Source organism: Vipera berus (assembly GCF_964194415.1).
Source record: "Vipera berus genome assembly, chromosome: 15".
Taxonomy (NCBI): Eukaryota; Metazoa; Chordata; class Lepidosauria; order Squamata; family Viperidae; genus Vipera; species Vipera berus.
The window spans coordinates 3,744,271-3,766,871 of NC_138218.1; the positions used below are offsets into that span (position 1 = coordinate 3,744,271).

General features: G+C 44.3%; 1 long non-coding RNA gene across 1 annotated transcript; it reads right to left on the bottom strand.

Annotated features, from left to right (window-relative positions):
* Positions 1-685: 685 nt before the first annotated feature.
* On the bottom strand, positions 686-4,146 carry LOC308675046. The gene is made up of 3 exons (XR_014028047.1): positions 2,554-4,146; positions 2,131-2,198; positions 686-1,232 (listed from the first exon to the last, which is right to left on the bottom strand). It is a non-coding gene; the product is annotated as an uncharacterized lncRNA (long non-coding RNA).
* Between the last annotated feature and the right edge of the window lie 18,455 nt (positions 4,147-22,601).

The window sequence follows — 22,601 nt, forward strand, 5'->3', positions numbered from 1 at the left end:
GGTAGCCATTTGTCTCCCAGTCCAAAATTCCTGGCCCATACAGGATCCCCAATGTCAAATTGTCGCAAGGAGACTGGTAGTTCAGGTCCAATTGCTACCCTGTCTGGGTGCAGTCTGTCCAGTCTTGTAATCAGGTGACAGCCCCAACGTAATTCTGCAGGGCCCTTGCCTGTGGCTGTGCAGGGGGTCGAGTATTGTGCTAACAGGAACTGTGCCAGACATTGGTGCCAGTTGCCGGAGATGATACGGCATAATGAGTCTTTGGTAGTCCTTACCATGACTTCTGCAAGGCCGTTAGTGGAAGGCCAGAAAGGAGCCGATGTGACATGTTTAATTAAGTTGGCCTTGAAGAAAATCTGGAAATCAGCAGAAGTGAATTGTGGTCCATTGTCAGAGACTTATATCCGGGAGACCGTGTGTAGCGAAGAGCCCCCTAAGCACTTGTACAGTGCTGGCTGTGGTTAGACTTCTAACAGGGATGACCTCTAGCCATCTGGAATAGCTGTCAATTACAATAAGGAACAGCAAATCCATTTGCTGATTTGACAGCACCGAAATGAAAGACGAGTTGACAAAGAAAGCAAGGTAGAATAAGATTGAGAAAAAATTTTAAAAATATTTGTATGCTATTGAATTATCGGTTAACCCAGCCACCATGTTGCCTTGGAAATACTTAAATGTAAAATCAGAAAATAATAAAACTTTTTAATTTTTTTTAAGAGTCAGAAGTCTTTTCTTTTCCTTTATCCTTTTACATTTAAGGCATAAAAGTCATAAGTGCTTATATACAAATGCTCAAACCTGGGGAACAATCAGGGTGAACTAGAAAGAACACAAGAGTGGGCATGACATAGTTGGCATTACATAAACCCGGTAGGACGAAACCCATGAATGGAATGGACCGATGGGATGGGTACAAATTGTTCAAAAGAAACAGGTCTACAAAAAGAAGAGGGGGAGTTGTACTATGTATAAAGGGAACACTACATATTTACAGAAATGCACATAATCAAAGATAACATCTCTCTAGAATGAGAGTAATGATGTGTGTATATGTTCATTGTTGTTCCAGGTCTATCCTTCTTCCAGGGTGTCGGGATGTCGGCAGCTTGATAAAAGCGGGAGGGGGGACAGAATGCCAGGGTGGGGACAGTTGCAGCTGAGCGTCGTCTGTTCCCGTGAGTGCCCAACCCAGGACACATTGAGCAGGTGGACTAGCATCACTCGGTTTCCTGTAACAAAACAAACAGAAGTGATTGATGGATGTAATGAATTGTAGGTGGCCCCACAGGGAAAGGGGAAAATTAACTAAGGTAGTTTTTGCGTGGGAAACCCAGAGCTGGCTTTGCTTCGTCTGTGCAAATATTGTTTATTCAGTAAAGTTTAAAACTCTTGATAAAATAATGTTCCAGGAGTTTCTTTTTCTGGATCTGCCAACTGGACAGTTGACAAAAAGTTCTTTGCCTTGTGAGATTTATTTAAGATTTATGATTGTTTTTGGATTTATGCTTTTACTCTTCCCAATTGATATTTTAGGCTTTTTATAGATGTTATTTTTCAGGGTATTTTTAGTTTTAATTTGGGCAAAAATTTTAAAATTTATTAAATATTAGCAGAACCTCTGTTTTGCTAACTGCTGGTTTGGAAGGTCTTGTTCTTTGTCAAGGGATACAATTTTAAACATATTTGAATCAGGGGACCTGTTCTTTTTCAGAATATATATAAACCTATCCATCCATCCATCCATCTGCCATTTTCTTGAAAGTGCTATTCTAAAGGTCTGTGGAAACCATCCATCCATCCATCCTCCAAAATCACATGATGCTGGGACACTGCAACTGTCATAAATATGAAACAGTTGCCAAGCATCTGAATGTTGATGATGTGACCACACGGATGTTGCAACGGTCCTTAAGTGTGAAAAACAGGTCCTAAGTTATTTTTTCCAGTGCTGTTGCAACCCCGAACAGTCACCAAATGAACGATGCCGAGCAGACATCTTGATGGTTTGGTAGGAAAAAAAAACCACGATGGTGATCACAAAGCAGAAACCCCCAATGAAGCGTCCCAGAATCCCAATGGAACTTTGTGAAACTGAATGGCAGAGGAGGGCGCTGTCTGGAAACTCACCTGCCAGGTCTTCTTTCGAGAAGACCAGCCGTGGGGAGCTATTTCCTGGCTCGATTCCTAGGGACAATCTGGGAAAACAGAAAAACGCCGGCATCACGGAAAAGCAGGAAATCTAGCTTAGCGTGGATGTGTTCAGGAATTCTTTGGGTATAATAGATTTTTACTGAAGTTATGGACAGTTTCATCCCATGAAGCTAAGCAGTTTTTGCAACATCGCAGAGCAACGTATCTTTATTTACAAAGCCATTTTAACAAGCGGCAAGGTATGCAACGAAGGCTGTTCTTCAGCCAGTCAGTTTCAGCATTTAAAATGTACGAATAAATGAACCTTTATTGTCATATAACCATGTATACATTGAGATTGGCTGAGCCTCCCTTCGTGCCCCCACCACAACTCACAGTGACATTAAACTGAAAACTTACAGTGAGAAAGTCCACCAAATAAGAAGCTGAGCTGAGTTCCTTGCAACTGGTGCTCCAAGGTTGCTTATATCTATTGTCAAAGCTGTCAACAAACCTCTCTTAAAGAATAGAATGTTACAGACTCAAATTTAGCCAACAGATGTCATCCCAAAGTTGTTTGGATCTTTTCAGTTTTTTCTCCCCCTCTATTTTAAGGGGAAAAACCCAGAGTAAAAATCATAAGAGTTCCAACTAAGATCCCAGTATTTTTCTGATGTTTTAAACACCCCTGGGTGTTCAATCGCTGCTGGAGAGAGGGCTAAAATCTGGAGAGAGGGCTAAAATCCCCTTCGCACACCACAGGGGGAAAAATACTGTAGCAGCTTATGCAGGTAAGTAAGTAATTAGGGTGTAAGAGAAGTAGATATCACCCAGTCTCTTCCATGCTGCCTTAGAGTTGCCAGATGGTAAATGTGACTGGGGCAGTTAGCAGCTTAGGGACAAGCCATATTTCCATGGCAAGTGCTTTCGTCCGCCGATTTGGAGGGAATTGCCGCACTCCTGCAATCCAGCGAGCTACCCTCCATGCTGGTCAACTCGCTGCGTGACAAACCAGAAATTCTATATATTTTTTCTCCAGTGTGAATTTTTTGATGATTATAAAGGTTTCCCCTCTGAGTGAAGCTCTTTCCGCACTCCAGGCACTTATAGGGTTTCTCTCCGGTGTGAATTCTTTGATGATTATAAAGGTGCCCTCTCTGAGTGAAGCTCTTTCCACACTCCAGGCACATGTAGGGTTTCTCTCCAGTGTGAATTCTTTCATGATTATAAAGGTTTCCCCTGTGAGTGAAGCTCTTTCCACACTCCAGGCACTTATAGGGTTTCTCTCCGGTGTGGATACTTTGATGTTGGTAAAGGTTTCCCCTCAGACTGAAGCTCTTTCCACACTCCAGGCATTTATAAGGTTTTTCTCCTGTGTGGATCCTTTGATGATTACTGAGTTTTTCACAATTAATAAAGTTCTTTCCACACTCCAGGCATTTATAAGGTTTCTCTCCAGTGTGGATCCTTTGATGTCTATAAAGAATTCCCCTCCGATTGAAGCTCTTTCCACACTCCAGGCATTTAAATGGTTTCTCTCCTGAGTGGATTCTTAGATGCCTTTCGAGATCTCCTTTTTTTTTAAAGGATTTTCCACATTCTGTGCATTCATGTTTCTTTCCTCCCTCCTGAATTCTCTTGGCATTCCCGAGTTTCCCGCCTTTTCTGAGGGACCCTCCGCCCTCCAGGCCCGTCTCGGGGTCTCCGCCCGTTTCCCGCTCTCCGCTTCGCCCTCCAGGCGGCCTCCTTTCCCGGAGTCCCCTTCGGTTCATCCCTTCCGGGCCTTCTCCGCCGTCTCCTCCCGGGGCTGCTCCGCGGGGCCTCCTTCCTTCCTTCCTCCGCCGGGCGCGCCAGAAGTCCTGCAGGGGCGAAGGGAGAGGGGCAGGTCACGACTTCGTCCCTTCCCCGGAGGGGAGTCCCAGCCTCGGCCTCTCACGGACTCGGCCTCCCTCCCAGCGTCGCCCACCCGGACCAGCCTCGGGCTCCCCGTCCTGCCTCCCGCGACTCCCAGCATCCCCCGGGGCCTACCTGCCTCCGTGAACTTCGAACCGGGACGCTCCTTCCGCTGCCTCTCCGCTGCCGGAAGTGGGGGCGGGACCTCCGTCCTTTCGGCCAGCCTCCTGCCTCCTCCGATTGGTGCAGCGGCCCTGCCTGTCTGGCGAGGCGACATGAGCCGCCTCCTGAGGCGCGGGAGGCGCGAATGGCGGGAGCGGATCGGCGGGGAGGCCGCTGCGGAGGCTTCCGAGCCCGGAGGGAGGCGAGCCAGGCCGGGCTTCCCGCTGCGACCGCGGCGCCCGGGCTCCCCTTCCTCGGAGGCCCCGATCGAGCCCGGGGAGGCAGGGCGGCCCGAGCCTTTGGGGGTCTGCTGGGGCCGAGGCGGGCCCGGATCCTCTCCCGAAGAGACGCCGCTTCGCCTTGCCCTGACACGCGTCGTCTGCTCGTCGGGCGGGGCGGAGGCGCGCGTCGTTTTGCTGGGGGCTTGGGGAGCCGGAGGGAAGCCCGGGGGGAGGGGCGGCATTGGGGGGCAAAGTCCCCCCGGTCTCCCCCCAAAGCGGCCTCGGTCCTCCCGGCCGACGGAGGAGCGGGGGATTGTGGAGCCCTTTGGGCCTTTCCGCCTGCCCATTCCTCTTTCTGTCCCTGATCCTAATTCACAACTTCCCTCTCATCCTCATCCTTTCTTTCACCCTCAGCCTCACCTTAATGCTCATCGGAAACCTAACTCTTACCCTCACCACTATTTATCTTCCTGATGGTTAGGAAAAGAGGCAAGGTTGCCCAGAGTCCAGGAGCCCTTCTGGAGACCAGCTGACCTCTTAGGAGCCACCTTCCCTCCGATAACTGACATAACTGTCAGTTTAGCCTGCAGGGATGATGAGGTCACAAAGCCCTCAGGATTCCTCAGGAGATGACAGGCCTTCTTCATCTTGCCAATCAAGGGTGTGTCCCAGCCAAGGACAAGCTGGCTCAATAGGAACACCCAAAGCTGAAATTATGCATGCAAAGCTCTCTTATGCAGAGGTTCTCGAACCTGCGTCCTGCTTCTGGAGAGAAAGAACACGTTGAGGAGTGGCACAAACTTGGGAAAGGCTTGCCCATAAAAAAAAATAGGTTGATGTAAAAATCTACTTCAAGGGACGTGGTGGCTCAGTGGGTTAGGACGCTGAGCTTGTCTATCAGAAGGTCGGCAGTTTGGCGGGTCAAATCCCGAGTGCCGCGTAGCAGAGTGAGCGCCTGTTACTCGTCCAAGCTTCTGCCAACCTAGCAGTTTGAAAGCATGTAAAAATGCAAGTAGAAAAATAGGGACCACTATGGTGGGAAGGTAGCAGCGTTCCATGCGCCTTTGGCGTCTACTCATGCTGGCCACATGACCACGGAGACGTCATCGCATAAGCGCTGGCTCTGGCTTTGAAACAGAAATGAATACCAGTCCCTAGAGTTGGAAACGACTAGCACGCACGTGCGGGGTAACCTTTACCTTAAGAATCGGCTCCTTTCTGAACAACTGGGTGGTGATGGCATGTATTTGTAGCCTCCAAACACAGGCATTGCAAATTTCGCTTGCAGCTTGTAAGAATTTGATCCCTGAATTTGAGAGGAATTTTGACCTCTGCAAAGGTGCTTATTTCCCCACTCGAAAGTATGAATCTTCAAATAACTCAAGAGAAAGAAAAGAGCATTTATTAAGGGGGATCAAGCATTTCTATAAGATACAGAAGAAATGATATATTTGGTATATGTGACACTTTAGTAAGCCAATGATTAAACAATAAAAGACCTTGATTACATGTGGGACTTGAACAGCAAAAAACTTGGATTTTAGATAACATTCCACATGGGGCAATGTTATGGGTTACATTAGTCTTTCCCTTAGAACCTGCAAGTGATTCAAGTGTTTAGGGATGAAAAGACAGGTTCTCCCATTCCAAAAAATGGCCATGACAACACTAAAAAAGAAACTTGTAGAAGTTAAACAGTAGCTTAACCACAAAATTAAGAGTGCTAATATCACCTTTAAAATGCTAATAATGAAGCTTAAAATTTGAGGCAACAAATCTTATTTATTTGGGCAGAATATATTTAATGAGCCCGTGAATATTTTTTTTATCTTTTTGTTTCCTTTTTTTATTTTTTCCACACACTGAAGAAATTATTACTTTATTAATTCTTTAATGTTAATTCCTAGACATTTGAAGCACTTCCTTTTTATGGATCTATGGAAACTATTAGTCATCTCAATTTTAAGGAAGGGTATATAGAACAGGAGTTCCCAACCGGGGGTGCGATTTGATATTCCAGGGGGTAAAAAACCTTGGGTTTTCAAAATTATAGTGTATATGCATAATTTAATTGCTGTTATTTTGAACTTTTGTAAGGGCTGCGAGAATATATTTACAAGCATTCCAGGGACACGGGGTATAGAAAAGGTTGGGAGCCATTACTAGAAGAACATGAGTTGTGACTTGGAAAATTACTGTTAACCTAGATATTTCTGCAAATTCTCCCAAGTCTAAATGTATTCATCTGCAAAATATATTATTTATATAATTTACATTCCAGCTTTATTATTTTTAGAAATAAGTTTGTAAAAATGTCAAACGCGCCTTCTGCCTCCTAATTTCCGCACAACGACAATCCTGTGAGGTGGGTTGGGCTGAGAGAGAATGGCTGGCCCTGAGTCACCCAGCTGGCTTTCATGGATGAGGGAGGACATGAACTCTTGGTCTCCCACTTTCAACCCTTGTTGCCTTTAAAAACTACACCAACTTCTGCAAATAAATCAATTAAACCTTGGGTTAAAAATGAATTCCATTCCTAACTCAGACAATCAGAAGATGGGACCCCGGAGGTCATCTAGTCCAACCCCCTGCTCAAGCAGGAGACCCTGTACCATTTCAGACAAGTGGCTGCCCAGTCAGTGATGGAGGCAACCAAAAGTTCTGGAGGCAACTTCTGTTCCAATAGTTAACTGTTCTTATTGTTAGGAAACCTTAATTCGCTCCTTAATTCCCATCCCTTGTTTCTTGTCCTGCCTTCAGGTGCTTTGGAGAACAGCTTGACACCCGCCCCCCCTCCTCCTTGTGGCAGCCCCTCAAATACTGCAATACCGGTATCATGTCCCCCCCAGCCCTTCCTTTTTCTAGACCGGCCATTCTCAAATCCTGCAGCTGTTCTTCGCATGTTTTTTAATCTCCAGGCCTTGGATCGTCTTACCATAGTTGCTCTTCTCTGCGCTCAACATCTATCAAAGCATCGATCAAAGCACCCCAACAATCAAAGCACCCCAATTGCATGCAGGGGAGGTGGGCTGAGTCCCGCCCCTCACTTTCCTGCTGGAGGGATTATCTGCAAGGCTTCCTCTCACCAGCCCACTTTTCAGGGGGACCCACATTGCCAGCTCTCGTCCGCCTTCCGGAGGGAAAGACCCCCGGATCGGAGGTGGAGGGAGGGGCATTGTGGCAGCCCTAGAAGCGCCCCTCAGCTCGGCCTGCCTGGATGTGGGGCGGGGAGGGGGAGAGAAGACGGGACCCCCAAGTTCAAGGGGAGGCCTTCGCTTCGCTGGAACGAAGGGACGCTTCGCTTCTACGCAGGCGCCATCTAGCTGATAGAAGGAAGGACGCCGATTGGTCCCTCTGGCGATGGCGGCAATTGGCAGGAGGACTCCTCGGGGCGGTCCCTCTACAAAAATAGGCGGAGCTTGCAGGAAAGGGCGCGCAGAGAGGTCCCGCCTCCAATTCTGCATCGAACAGAACTGAGGCGTTTAATTGATCCAGGTAGGGCGCTTTCTGAGGGGACTTTTCCGGACAAGGTAGCCCCGGGAGGGAGGGGCGGGACGGGGAGCCCGAGGCCTGCTGTGACAGTGGGTGGACGGTAGAGCGGAGGCCTGTCCGCCCCGGGCCTGCCCAGGAAGTCTCACTGAGAGGCGGAAGCTTCGGCCTTCCTCCCCGGGCGGGGCTGGGACTCCCCTCCGGGGAAGGGACGAAGCCGTGACCCGCCTCTCTTCCTCCCCCTTCGCCCCTGCAGGAGGACGGGCGAACCCGGCGGAGGAAGGAGGCCCCGCGGAGGAGCCCCGGGAGGAGACGGCGGGGAAGGCTCGGAGGGGATGAGCCGAGGGGGACTCCGCGAAAGGAGACCGCCAGGAGGGAGAAGCGGGGAGCAGGAAACGGGCGGAGACCCCGAGACGGGCCTGGAGGGCGGACGGTCCTTCGGAACACGCGGGAGACTCGGAAAACGCCACAGAATCCAGGAGGGAGGAAAGAAGTATCATTGCCCGGAATGTGAAAAATCCTTCAAATCAAAGGAAGCTCTTAAAAACCATCGAAGGATCCACACAGGGGAAAAACCGTTTAAATGCCTGGAATGTGGAAGGAGCTTCAGTCAGAGTAGCACCCTTTATGTACATCGAAGGATCCACTCAGGAGAAAAACCATTTAAATGCCTGGCGTGTGGAAAGAGCTTCAGTCGGAGTAGCACCCTTTATAGTCATCAAAGGATCCACTCAGGAGAAAAACCATTTAAATGCCTGGAGTGTGGAAAGAGCTTCAGTCAGAGTGGAAACCTTTATGCACATCAAAGAATCCATACAGCAGGGAAACTCTATGAGTGCCCGAAGTATGGAAAGAGCTTCAGTCTAAGGGGAAACCTTTATAAACATCAAAGTATTCACACCAGAGAGAAACCCTATAAGTGCCTGGAGTGCGGAAAGAGCTTCACTCATAGGGGAAACCTTTATAATCATGAAAGAATTCACACTGGAGAGAAACCATTTAAATGCCTGGAGTGTGGAAAGAGCTTCAGTCGGAGGGGAGTCCTTTATAGACATCAAAGGATCCACACTGGAGAGAAACCATATGAATGCTGGGAATGTGGAAAGAACTTTATTAATTGTGAAAAACTCACTAATCATCAAAGGATCCACACAGGAGAAAAACCTTATAAATGCCTGGAATGTGTAAAGGGCTTCAGTCTGAGGGGAAACCTTTATCAACATCAAAGTATCCACACCGGAGAAAAACCCTATAAGTGCCTGGAGTGTGGAAAGAGCTTCACTCACAGGGGAAACCTTTATAATCATGAAAGAATTCACACTGGAGAGAAACCCTACATGTGCCTGGAGTGTGGAAAGAGCTTCACTCAGTGGGGAAACCTTTATATACATCAAAGAATTCACACCGGAGAGAAACCATTTAAATGCCTGGAGTGTGGAAAGAGCTTCAGTCAGAAGGGGCACCTTTATGCTCATCAAAGAATTCACACTGGAGAGAAACCACATAAATGCCTGGAGTGTGGAAAGAGCTTCACTCAGAGGGGAATCCTTTATAAGCATCAAACAATTCATACTGGAGAGAAACCGCATAAATGCCTGGAGTGTGGAAAGAGCTTCACTCGGAGGGAAAACCTTTATACTCATCAAACAATTCATACTGGTTTGAAACCGCATAAATGCCTGGAGTGTGGAAAGAGCTTCACTCGGAGGGAAAACCTTTATACTCATCAAACAATTCATACTGGTTTGAAACCGCATAAATGCCTGGAGTTTGGAAAGAGGTTCACTCAGAGGGGAAACCTTTATACTCATCAAAGAATTCACACTGGATTGAAACCGCATAAATGCCTGGAGTGTGGAAAGAGCTTCACTCAGAGTGGAAGCCTTTATATACATCAAAGGATCCATTCAGGAGAGAAACCACATAAATGCCTTGAGTGTGGAAAGAGCTTCAGTCACAGGGGACACCTTTATGTACATCAAAGAAGACACAGGAGTAAATCCATATAAACGCCTTAAGTGTGGAAAGAGTTTTACACCTCCATCGACATCAAAGTATTCATGCAAGAGAAAAATTCTGTAAATGCTTTAGAGATTGATAAGGAGAATAGAGACAGGCGCTCGTGGCACGTAAATGAGAATTTGTTTAGAAATCAGAGAATTGTGGAAGAATGCAAACAGCGGATGAAGGATTTTTTTGAAATTAATATGAATAAGGGCACTTCTATGGACATGGTTTGGGATGCTAGCAAGGCCTATATGAGAGGGGTGTTGATATATATGAACAATAAACATAGACGTGCTGTGGAAGCTAGGAGGAAAGAACTGGAGAATGAAATAAAGGAAAAAGAAAAGGCTTTGATTTTGAATTCAGAGGATGTGAAGACTAAGGAGGCTATTAAACTGTTAAGAGGACAATTTGATAAATTAATGGCTGACCAAGTGGCAACCAATTTGCGGTTTGCCAGGCATAATACTTTTTGCAACGCTAACAAACCAGGTAGATGGTTAGCTTATAGATTGAAGAAAAAACAAAGGGATTCTAATATAGACAAAATTGAGTATAAAGGAAGGGTTGTGTTTCAACAGGATCTTATCAAGGATGCTTTTGTGGATTTTTATTCTAAATTATATGCTAAGGAGAAGATTAATGAAAAAGATATTGATATATATTTGGAGAATGCTAGCATCCCGGTTCTTACGCAAGTACAAAAAGAGGAGATTAATCAATTAATTACAGAAGAAGAAATTTTTACAGCAATTAAGGAATTGAAGGTGGATAAAGCACCAGGTACGGATGGTTTGTCTGCGGCTTATTACAAAAATTTACAATTAGAGATGATGAAACCGTTAAAGGAACTGTTCCAGACAATCCAGAGGGGGGGAAAGGTGCCACCGTCTTGGAGAACAGCTTTTATTTCTTTGATTCCGAAGGAAGACCAAGATGCTACTCAAGTTAAAAATTATAGACCGATATCGCTTTTAAATACAGATTACAAGATATTTGCTAAGGTTTTGGCTAATAGACTGATGAGGGTTCTGCAACAGGTGATTCATGGGGACCAAACGGGGTTTATTAGTGGTAGGCAAATGAAAAATAATGTGAGGCATATAGTTGATGTGTTAGAGTTTTTGGAAAGGAACAACCAGATCCCTGCGGCGCTAATTTTTCTAGATGCTGAAAAAGCTTTTGATCAATTGAATTGGCAATTCTTGATGAAAGTTTTAGACAAAATGGATTTTGGGGAAAATTTTTTACAACCGATTAGGGCATTATATCAAAAACAAACTGCCCGAATTATAGTTAATAATAGTCTGACAGAAGCATGTAATATTGAGAAGGGCACAAGGCAAGGGTGTCTGTTATCGCCCTTGTTATTTGTGTTAACATTAGAGATATTATTGGTTAAAATACGGAATTCGGAAAAAATTAAGGGGATACAAATTAAAGATCAGGACTATAGATTGAGAGCATTTGCAGATGATCTGGTTGTTACAGTGACCCAGCCAGAGAATTCTGTTGTGGACCTGATGGAGATAATAACACAATACGGGAAGGTTTCTGGATTTAAAATTAATATACAGAAAACCAAAATTTTGGCCAAAAATATGACAGTTTCGCAAAAGGCTCTCTTAAAAGGATTAACTGGATTTGAGATTGTTAAAAGGGTTAAATATTTGGGGGTGCTTTTGTCGCCCTCTAATACAAAGTTATATAAAAATAATTATGAAAAATTATGGGGGAATATTCAAAAAGAATTGGAGAGTTGGGAAAAATTGCAACTGTCTTTGTTGGGACGGATCGCAGCAGTGAAAATGAAAGTCCTGCCTAAATTTTTATTTTTATTTCAAATGATACCGATTCTTAAGAAAGATTCTAATTTTGAGGAATGGCAGCGAGGTATCAATAAATTTGTTTGGGCAGGGAAAAGGCCACGAGTTAAACTTAAGATTATGCAGGATACTCGTGAGAGAGGTGGTCTTAAAATGCCTAATCTTAAACTATATTATGAAGCTGCTGCGTTAGTAGGAATAAGTGATTGGATTAATTTGACACAAGAGAGATTATTAAATCTTGAGGGCCACGACTTGTTGTTTGGCTGGCATGCATATTTGTTGTATGACAAGAAGGTAGACAACGTGTTTAGAGTGCATATTTTAAGACAGGCATTGTTGAGAGTTTGGAAGAAGTATAGACATAAGCTAGATTGTAAGATACCACTGTGGGCAATTCCAAAACACGCAATAGAAAATATACATGCTGGATTCAAACATGATGTGACTACGTACAAGGAGATCCTAAGCTTGGAAAGAAATGTTTGGTGTTTGAAATCATATAGCCTCTTGCGAGAAGAGAAGGTTGTTCAAAATTGGTTTCAATATACTCAGTTACGGGCCAGGTGGAAAGAAGACCAGAAAAATGGTTTTACAATGACTGATGAGAATTTGATAAAGCAAATCAGAAATCAGGGACCAGCACATATTAAACGGATATATCTTGCGTTGATAGAGATTGATTCAGAAACAGAACTTGTTAAGGATTGTATGATAAAATGGGCCCAAAACATCCAGGAAGTTATTACAATGGACACGTGGGAAAAGATTTGGGTGAGGAATGTAAAATTTACACAAGCTCAAAATCTAAGAGAGAATTTTTACAAAATGTTTTATAGATGGCATTTAGATCCTAAAAAGCTTGCAAGTATGTATCCGAATTATCAGCCTAAATGTTGGAGGTGCGGTGATGAAGACGCAACATATTTTCACATATGGTGGACTTGTAAAAAGGTTAAAGCCTTTTGGATAAAAGTCTGGTGGAACATGCAGAAGATTTTTAAACAGAGGATAAAGTTTTGCCCGCAACTTTTTGTTGGGAATAATTACAGATGCTACAGTTGTGGACACTAAGTTGATGTTGAATTTAATCATGGCAGCAAGACTTTTGATAGGTCAGTATTGGAAGAAAGAGGAACTGCCGACCATAGAAGAGTGGACTTTAAAGGTTTCCGACCTGGCTGAGATGGCGAAGATTTCGGCCTATTTGAAAGATCACTCGCAAGAACGCTATATTATGGAATGGAGAAAATGGATTGAGTTTATCCAGAACAAGTATAGGGTTAAGAAATTTCATGTAGCATTTGAATAAGTCTTCTTTCTTTTTTTCTTTTTCTATTTTGGTTTTTCTATATATATTTAATATTACTAAGGTTTGTTTTATCCTATATAAGCTAGAGAGTGATGGATTTTAGAGTTTATGGTTGTTAGTATATGGTTGTTTATGATTGTTTTTTTATATATACCTTGTATTTAGCTCTGGGAAGTCCGGGGGGGAGGGGGGGAGGGGGGAGAGGTAGGGGGGGAGGGAGAAGGGAGGGGGAGGGGGGATTTTTAAAGAAAAAATTGTATGTTAAAACTTTTCAATAAAAAAAATTCTGTAAATGCTTGAAGGTGGAAACAGCTTCACTGAGAGAAAAGCTTTATAGATATGAAAGATTCCGTTCAGAAAGGAAATCATTTAGATGCCTGGAGTTTGGAGAATCATTCACAACAAACAAAAATCTCAGAAGTCATCAAAATATTCACTTGGGGCGAAATACCTAATAACATACGATATGTGGGAAAGGTTTCAGTCCAAATAGGTCTTAGGAAAAATTATAAACTTTACACAGAGAATAAAGTTTTTAAATGCACAGAGTGTGCTAAATTTTTCCAAATAAATGGCAGTCTCAAAATCCAAGCTGTTTTTTTAAGAGGCAACTGGACTTTCTTGTTTCTTTGAAGACTTTTCGCTTCTCATCCAAGAAACTTCTTCAGCTCTGACTGGATGGTGGAGAATGGAAGGATATATATTCCTTACAGACAGTTGGTTGTTTGCATTCTTTTAGAGCAGGGGTGTCAACCTGCCAACCCGCGGGCCAGTTTCATCATGCGGAACCTGCGCCTACCCCAGGGGTCGGCAACCGGAAAAAGGAAAAGAGCCACTCAGAACCGGTTCCGTCACACAAACAAAAAAGTGGGAGCCGCAAAAAGTGCACGCGCGTGCGTCCACTGACGCGCATGCACAAAAAACATTTTGCGCATGCACAAAATGGGAGGCACCTGCGCCCTACCCCATTGCCAGAAATGGCAAATCAGTCCCGATACGTCTGTCGCGAGTTTGACACCCTTGCTTTAGAGAGTCTGCTGAGGCCAATGTGTCTACTGAACACATTTGTGTTCTCAGGATTACTTGAATAGTGCAAATGGGTGTGTACCCTCTGTCCAAAATGTGGACTTTGTTCCATAGAGAAATATTTTTATGGTCTATGTTGTTGTTAGCTGTGAAGTTATGTCCAACCCATCATGACCCTATGGACAACGTTCCTCCAGGCCTTCCTGTCCTCTACCATCTTCAGGAGTCCATTTAAGCTCACGCCTACTGCTTCAGGGACTCCATCCAGCCGCCTCATTCTCTCTCGTCCCCTTCTTCTATTGCCCTGAACCTTCCCCAGCATGAGGCTCTTCTCCAGTGAGTCCGTCCTTCTCATTAGGTGGCCAAAGTATTTAGAGTTTTAGCTTCAGGATCTGGCCTTCTAAAGAGCAGTCAGGGTTGATCTCCTCTAGGACTGACCGGTTTGATTGCCTTGCAGTCCAAGGGACTCGCAGGAGTCTTCTCAAGCACCATAGTTCAAAGGCCTCAATTCTTTGGTGCTCAGCCTTTTTTATGATCCAACTTTCACTGCCATACATTGCAACTGGGAGTCTATAGGAATCCCAAAAAAGAAAAGTTCAAAAAAAATCACTGATTCTATATTTAGCTTTTAGATTTGTAAAGGAAATATAACTTTGAACTATATTATTGAATTTAGAATGATATATCAAAAGATAATATTTTAATAATTGATGTACACTTAAGATCCCTTATAGAATATTCAGTGGCTATTTTTGAACTATTTGTTGTTGTTAGCTGCGAAGTCGTGTCCGACCCATCGCGACCCTATGGACAACATTCCTCCAGGCCTTCCTGTCTTCTACCATCTTCTGGAGTCCATTTAAGCTCACGCCTACTGCTTCAGTGACTCCATCCAGCCACCTCATTCTCTGTCGTCCCCTTCTTCTATTGCCCTCGATCTTTCCCAGCATTAGGCTCTTCTCCAGTGAGTCCTTCCTTCTCATTAGGTGGCCAAAGTATTTGAGTTTTAGCTTCAGGATCTGGCCTTCTAAAGAGCAGTCAGGATTGATCTCCTCTAGGACTGACCGGTTTGATCGCCTTGCGGTCCAAGGGACTCGCAGGAGTCTTCTCCAGCACCATAGTTCAAAGGCCTCAATTCTTTGGCGCTCAGCCTTTCTTATGGTCCAACTTTCACTGCCATACATTGCAACTGGGAAGACCATAGCCTTGACTATACGCACTTTTGTTGACAGGGTGATGTCTCTGCTTTTTAGTGTGCTGTCTAGATTTGCCATGGCTTTCCTCCCCAGGAGCAAGCGTCTTTTAATTTCTTGGCTACAGTCCCCATCTGCAGTGATCTTGGAGCCCAGGAAAACAAAATCTGTCACTACCTCCATTTCTTCCCCATCTATTTGCCAGGAATTGAGAGGGCCAGATGCCATGATCTTGGTTTTCTTAATGTTAAGTTTCAACCCAAGTTTTGCACTCTCCTTCTTCACCCGCAACAAGAGGCTCTTTAGTTCTTCTTCACTTTCTGCCATTAGAGTGGTATCATCTGCGTATCTTAGGTTGTTGATATTTCTTCCGGCAATCTTAATTCCAACTTTTGATTCATCTAGCCCTGCCTTTCTCATGATGTGCTCTGCATATAAGTTAAATAGGCAGGGCGACAGTATACAGCCTTGCCGGACTCCTTTCCCAATTTTGAACCAATCAGTGGTTCCGTGTCCAGTTCTCACTGTTGCTTCTTGACCCGCATATAGGTTTCTCAAGAGACAAATAAGATGATCTGGTACTCCCATCTCTTTAAGAACTTGCCACAGTTTGTTATGATCCACACAATCAAAGGCTTTAGCATAGTCAATGAAGCAGAAGTAGATGTTTTTCTGGAACTCCCTAGCTTTCTCCATGATCCAGCGTATGTTGGCAATTTGATCTCTAGTTCCTCTGCCTCTTCGAAATCCTGCCTGTACTTCTGGTAGTTCTCGATCCACATACTGCTGAAGTCTAGCTTGTAGGATTTTAAGCATGACTTTACTAGCATGAGAAATGAGTGCAATGGTGCGATAGTTTGAACATTCTTTGGCACTGCCTTTCTTTGGAATTGGAATGTAAACTGATCTTTTCCAATCCTGTGGCCACTGTTGAGTTTTCCAAATTTGCTGGCAAATTGAGTGTAGCACTTTTACTGCACTGTCTTTTAAGATTTTGAATAGCTCAGCTGGAATACTGTCACCTCCACTAGCTTTGTTGTTGCTCAGCTTTTCTAAGGCCCACTTCACCTCACATTCTAGGATGTCTGGCTCGAGGTCAGTGACCACCTCATTGTGATTATCTGGGACGTTAAGCTCATTCTTGTATAGTTCTTCTGTGTAATTTTGCCACCTCTTCTTAATCTCTTCTGCCTCTGTTAGGTCCCTGCCATTTTGGTCCTTTATCATGCCCATTTTTGCATGAAACGTTCCCTTCATCTCTCCAATTTTCTTGAAAAGATCTCTGGTCCTCCCTATTCTATTGTTTTCTTCTATTTCTTTGCACTGTTCATTTAAGAAGGCATTCTTATCTCTTCTAGCTATTCTCTGGAATTCTGCATTCAATTGGGCATATCTATGTTTTTCTCCCTTGCCTTTCGCTTCCCTCCTTTCCTCAGCTATTTGCAAAGCTTCCTCAGACAGCCATTTTGCTTTCTTGCATTTCTTTTTCTTTGGGATGGTTTTGGTTGCTACCTGTTGTACAATGACGCGAACCTCTGTCCATAGTTCTTCAGGCACTCTGTCTATCAGATCTAATTCCTTAAATCTATTTGTCACCTCTACTGTATATTCAACAGGGATATGATTTAATTCATACCTGAGTGGCCTAGTGCTTTTCCCTACTTTCTTCAGTTTAAGCCTAAACTTTGCAAGGAGAAGCTCATGGTCTGAGCCACAGTCAGCTCCTGGTCTTGTTTTTACCGACTGTATAGAGCTTCTCCATCTTTGGCTGCAGAGCATATAGTCAATCTGATTTCTGTGTTGACCGTCTGGTGATGTCCATGTGTAGAGCCGTCTCTTGGGTTGTTGGAAAAGAGTGTTTGCTATGACCATCGTATTCTCTTGACAAAATTCTATCAGCCTGTGCCCTGCTTCATTTTGTACTCCAAGGCCAAACTTGCCTGTTATTCCAGTTATCTTTTGGCTTCCTACTTTAGCGTTCCAATCCCCCATGATGATAAGGACATCATTTTTTGGTGTTACTTCTATAAGGTGCTGTAGGGCTTCATAGAACCGGTCAATTTCATCCTCTTCAGCACTGGTGGTTGGGGCATAGACTTGGACTACTGTGATATTGAATGGTTTGCCTTGGATTCGAACTGAGATCATTCTGTCATTTTGAGGATTGTATCCCAGTATTGATTTTCCTACTCTTTTATTGACTATGAAGGCTACTCCATTTCTTCTGAGGGATTCTTGCCCGCAGTAGTATACCTGATGGTCATCTGAATTAAATTCACCCATTCCTGTCCATTTTAGTTCGCTGATACCTAAGATGTCGATGTTCAGTCTTGTCATCTCTTGTTTGACCACGTCCAGCTTTCCTTGATTCATGGATCTTACATTCCAGGTTCCTATGGAGAAAAAATCTTTACAGCATCGGACTTTCCTTTCACCACCAGACATATCCACATCTGAGCGTCCTTTCGGCTTTGGCCCAGTCGCTTCATTCTTTCTGGCGCTACTAGTACTAGCCCTCTGCTCTTCCCCAGTAGCATATTGGACGCCTTCCGACCTGAGGGGCTCATCTTCCAGCGTCATATCGTTTTGCCTTTTGGTACTGTCCATAGGGTTTTCATGGCAAAGATACTGGAGTGGGTTGCCATTTCCTTCTCCAGTGGATCACGTTTTGTCAGAACTCTCAGCTATGACCTGTCCGTCTTGGGTGGCCCTGCACGGCATAGCTCATAGCTTCACTGAATTACGCAAGCCCCTTCGCCACGACAAGGCAGTAATCCATGAAGGGGTTTTGAACTATAGTATAGAATTTAGAATTTTATATATAAAAGATAGCATTTTAATAATTGTTGAATGATTAAGGCAAAGAAAATTATTTCTAATAACTGGTGATTTGCTAAGATGAAAAGTAGACTTTAATGGTAAAATATATGAATGTTTTGTAATGAACAATATATGTTTTCTAGGCAAAAGAATTATCCTTTAAGGAAATAAGGAATTGTGGGTCACCCAAAATTATGCTTTTAAATAGATAGATATATAGATACACACACACTATAGGCCATGCAAGAATACTTTATTGCAATTAGTTAAAACTTTAAAACAGGATATTGGTATGTATTAGTCAAAATATATTTTGAATTTTGTTCATTGATTTGGTTATAACTAGAAATAAACTAACTTGTTTATTTTGACTGTGTAATCACTAAGGGAATTAGAGACGACTTCTCTGTTGAAGTAACCCGAACTATTTACAAATGGCTATTTTTTATTTTAATTACCCAACCACCATATAGTTTCACAAATATATATATATGTAAATATTAAAAATCAATAAAACTTGTATACACAAAATGTGGTATTTGCTGTCTTCAAAAGAGTGGCCTTTGTCTTTTAAATGCAGATGGACTGCTGAATCTTGTCCTGATGGGTTTGTTCTCCTATGTTGTGCCATGCATTTATGAAGTGGTTGTTTGTTTGTTTTCCCAATGAAAAGACAAAGGCCATTCTTTTGAAGACAGCAAAGACCACATTTTGGACTGAGAGGACTGTTGGCTTGAAAGGGGTCAAAGAGGCCATCAGTCTCAAAATTTAACAGCTCTTTCGAGGGGGAGGGGTATCATCTTGCAATCTTCAACACAGGAGTTCCAAGAAGGCTCTACACCCACTTGCACTATAAAAGAATACAAATTTGAATGTGCAGAATGCTTTATACAAGGCTTGCGATGTTCTAAAGAAAGTGTACTGGGACCTTTAAGAAGCAAACAGTAAAAGGCAAACTAACTTGAGTTATATCATAACAATATTTTTACTCGGACAATATAACACAAAACAAAAAACCACGATTACATATAGTCCAGTTTTCAATCCAAGGTCAGTAACGAAGAATCACCGTTGAATAACAGTTCAGGAGTAAACAAAGTCAAAGTCAAAAATCCTTACCAGTTAAAAGTCAAATATCAATACACACAGTAACAAGTCAGTCAGAGAAAAAACACGAGAGAGAGCGAAACTACGGTAAGTCTTAACATCTGAAATTCATTTATGCTGAATAGAATTAGTCACACCCTTAGGCCATTTCTCTTCTTAAAGATACACAACCATATTATATGTATTTCACCCAAACCAGGTTAGGACTTTAATTCCTAACACAAAGGACCAGCTGTCTGCAAGGAATATAAATTCTTCCATTGCCCACCTTCCAGTCAGAGCTGAAGATGTTTCTTGGGTGAGAAGTGAAACATCTTCAAAGGAAACACAAGAAAAACAAATTCAGTTGCCCTTGGAGGACACCTAGTCCAATCCGTTGCTCAAGCAAGAAATCCTAGACCATTCTAGACAAATGGCTGTCCAGACTGATGGATTTACCGTCAAATAACACATTTTAATTATGGTGTACCTATTATAATTAAATCCAACGAATAGAAGGACATGTCTGTTATGGCTTACATATTTGCAGTCAAAAGGAAGGTGTAAAAAAGTAGCTATGAATTTGTATAAATGATTTGGAAACTATTGTATGATAATGATGAACATATGATTGCTAACTTTTATATATTGTTATTGACATTGAATTTGGAGGAATGAGAAACCCGCAGGTGAAGGGATTAAAATTTACATTATAGTTTCAAATCTTTATAAAATGTATTGTTGATATCTAAATTGTCAAAAAACTATAAAGTTTTTTCAAATGTATGCTCAAAATGTATGTAGCGGCACCCCCATAGGGACCCTCCCGGCCTCCCCTCCAAGTGGCCACCAGCCCAAGGAGGTCTCTCAAATTGGCGCCTCTGTGTAACAGGGCATGTAACACGGTGGTATTCAGTCATGATTGGCAGCCACGTACATGGGGTGATGATTGTCCCTCTCCACGGTGACTCACGTGGGATGATGGTGGTTGATCTCAGACAATAAGAACCTACAGGAAAAATGTTAGTCAATTCCTGATAACAGCAGCTGGCATAAGGCAATGGTAGTCCGTTTTTAATTGCAGCAACCTGCTCAGAACAATGGCAGTCAGCCTCTGGTGACAGCAACATGCCTACAATAATGATAATCAGTCTCTGGTGACAGGATGATATCAATCAGTCTTTGATGACAACAATTTGCCTAAAACGATGGTAATCTCTGGCGCTGGCAGAGCCCTCCCTTGTCCACTCTCCTTGTCCCTTTCTTACCTCACTCCATGTAACCCCCTTTTAACTCCCCCAACTGATCCTATTAAAAAAAAACCTACCTCCCACTAAAAGACGTATGTCAAACTCTTTCCTAACTCCCTCTGCCTAGCTTACTCCAACTGAGGGAATTAAAACTCCCCAAACTACCCTCTCTCCCTCTCTTTGTCTAGCCTGCCCGCAATGAAGGAGAAAGAAACAAAACTTCACCTTCCCTATATCTGTCCCTCCCTCTCCCTTGCCTGGTGGAGGAGATGAGGTTTAGGCCGTGCAGTTAAAGGAGGGTGACCTCCCCACTGCGCTTGGGTGGTTCTCTCCAAGAGGTTCCACCACCGCGTTGAGCTCTGCGTTCTCACGGCCTGCAGCGGTTTCTTGCCAAGGCCGTGCTGGTGGTGCCAGCACCCCCAGATGGAGAAAGTGGGTGTCCTGCCAGGCCTGACACCCACGCTAGCAGCAGGAGCCTCCCAGTTTCTCTGCTCACCATGATGGGGAAATAGTCCCAGAAGTATCGCCAGATGGCCTAGGCCAGGGGTAGGCAACCTCGGCTCTTTTATGACTCATGAACTTCAACTCCCCAAATTCCTGAGTCAGCATATGCTGATAGGAATTCTGGGAGTTGAAGTCCATGAGTCATAAAAGAGCCGAGGTTGCCTACCCCTGGCCTAGGCAGAGTGGCGCCCCCTGTGAGACGGTGACTCCCACTTCAGGTAGAGCCAGGCAGCGTATCCAAGCGCCAGTACCAGCCGCCCCTGAACAGCAGCACACTTAAAGCCCCAGGCAGCACTGGGCTATGAGAGAGGCAGCGGGTGACCCTCCTCTGCCTCACCTGCAGACAGCCCCAGCCCCTGCTGAGAGGAAATGGTGGTGCCCTGCAGGGCTGGAGCAGTCAGAGTTTGGGAAGGCAGCCACACACGAAGCAAGGCAAGCCGCAAGAGCCAAGCTGGGTGCCGTAACTGCCTGCCTGTCCCTGCCTCAGGCTCCCCTCACGGCCATCAGCTCGCCGCCCCATGCTGACCATGACCGCTAGCCAGTGCTGCCTCTCCTGCAATTTCCCCATGGGTGGGACACAGCAAAATTTCCCTCTGCCAGCACTGTCCCATCTTCACCCAGTGCCAGGAAGAAGACCCACTAGAGGACAGTGGCCATTTTGAGGCACCACCAGAGCGACAGGCGGGTGTGGGACAGCTGCACAGGGCAGAGGCGATGCCTGGGGACGGAGCGGAGCTGGGTGGGACTGTGGGGCGCTGCCAGGACCACCAGTGCGGCGGCCGATTGCGGGCATGAGCAGGACAGCCGCGCATGGCAGAGGCACTGCCCGGGGACAGAGGAGGACAGCGGCATGGCAGCAGCAGAGGAGGCGAGGAGTGGCACCTGCAATCTGCCCACCCACCCGCCTGCTTTGCGCAGGTCCTCCTGGCCCCCACACCTGCCGTTAACCCTTCCGCCACCATGCAGGGTAAGGTTGCCACCCCTACCCCTGCCCAGATGCCCTTGCCTCCCCGAAGCATTTTTTTACTAACCTGCCTAATGCGTGCCATAGGTTTGCCACCGCTGGTATATGCTGACAGCAAAATGGAAAGATAACTTTAATTCTCATAATGGATGATTGGCTGCAAAGCTGATTAAGTTAGCTGATGAAGTTAGCAGCAGCTAAGTTAGAGCGCAACTAACTTGGAAATGTTTCTGAATTTTGTGCATGAGGTGGGTAGGGAAAAAATGAAACTTTAATGTTGGGTTTTGCTGATTAGATAGGTTTGTGGGCATAGAAATTGCTAGTATATATTACTATGTAAAACAAAGTTGTTTTTTTATTACCTTGTTCTACTGTGCTAAAGAGTCAGAAGTCTGATATTACAATTGTTATTGCCTAACAGACCCACAGTCCAGACTATAGATAAGATTCCTGTAATCTGGGAAGATATTAGCTCTGAGAAGCCCAACTGTTTTACACTCAGTGGACTGTAAAGCTTTTAATTTTATGCATTGTTAAAAAAACACACAGATGAAGATCAGGAACAGACTCTTTTTGGATGAGAGCACTTCTTAAAATTATTCTCACAGCTATGGATGAATTAAAGAGGCTACAGAAAAGAACAAGGTGTCAGCCCAGATGCACAAATTCAAACTTTGACCACAATTAAAGAATCAACTACGCAGAGCTGTGTAGA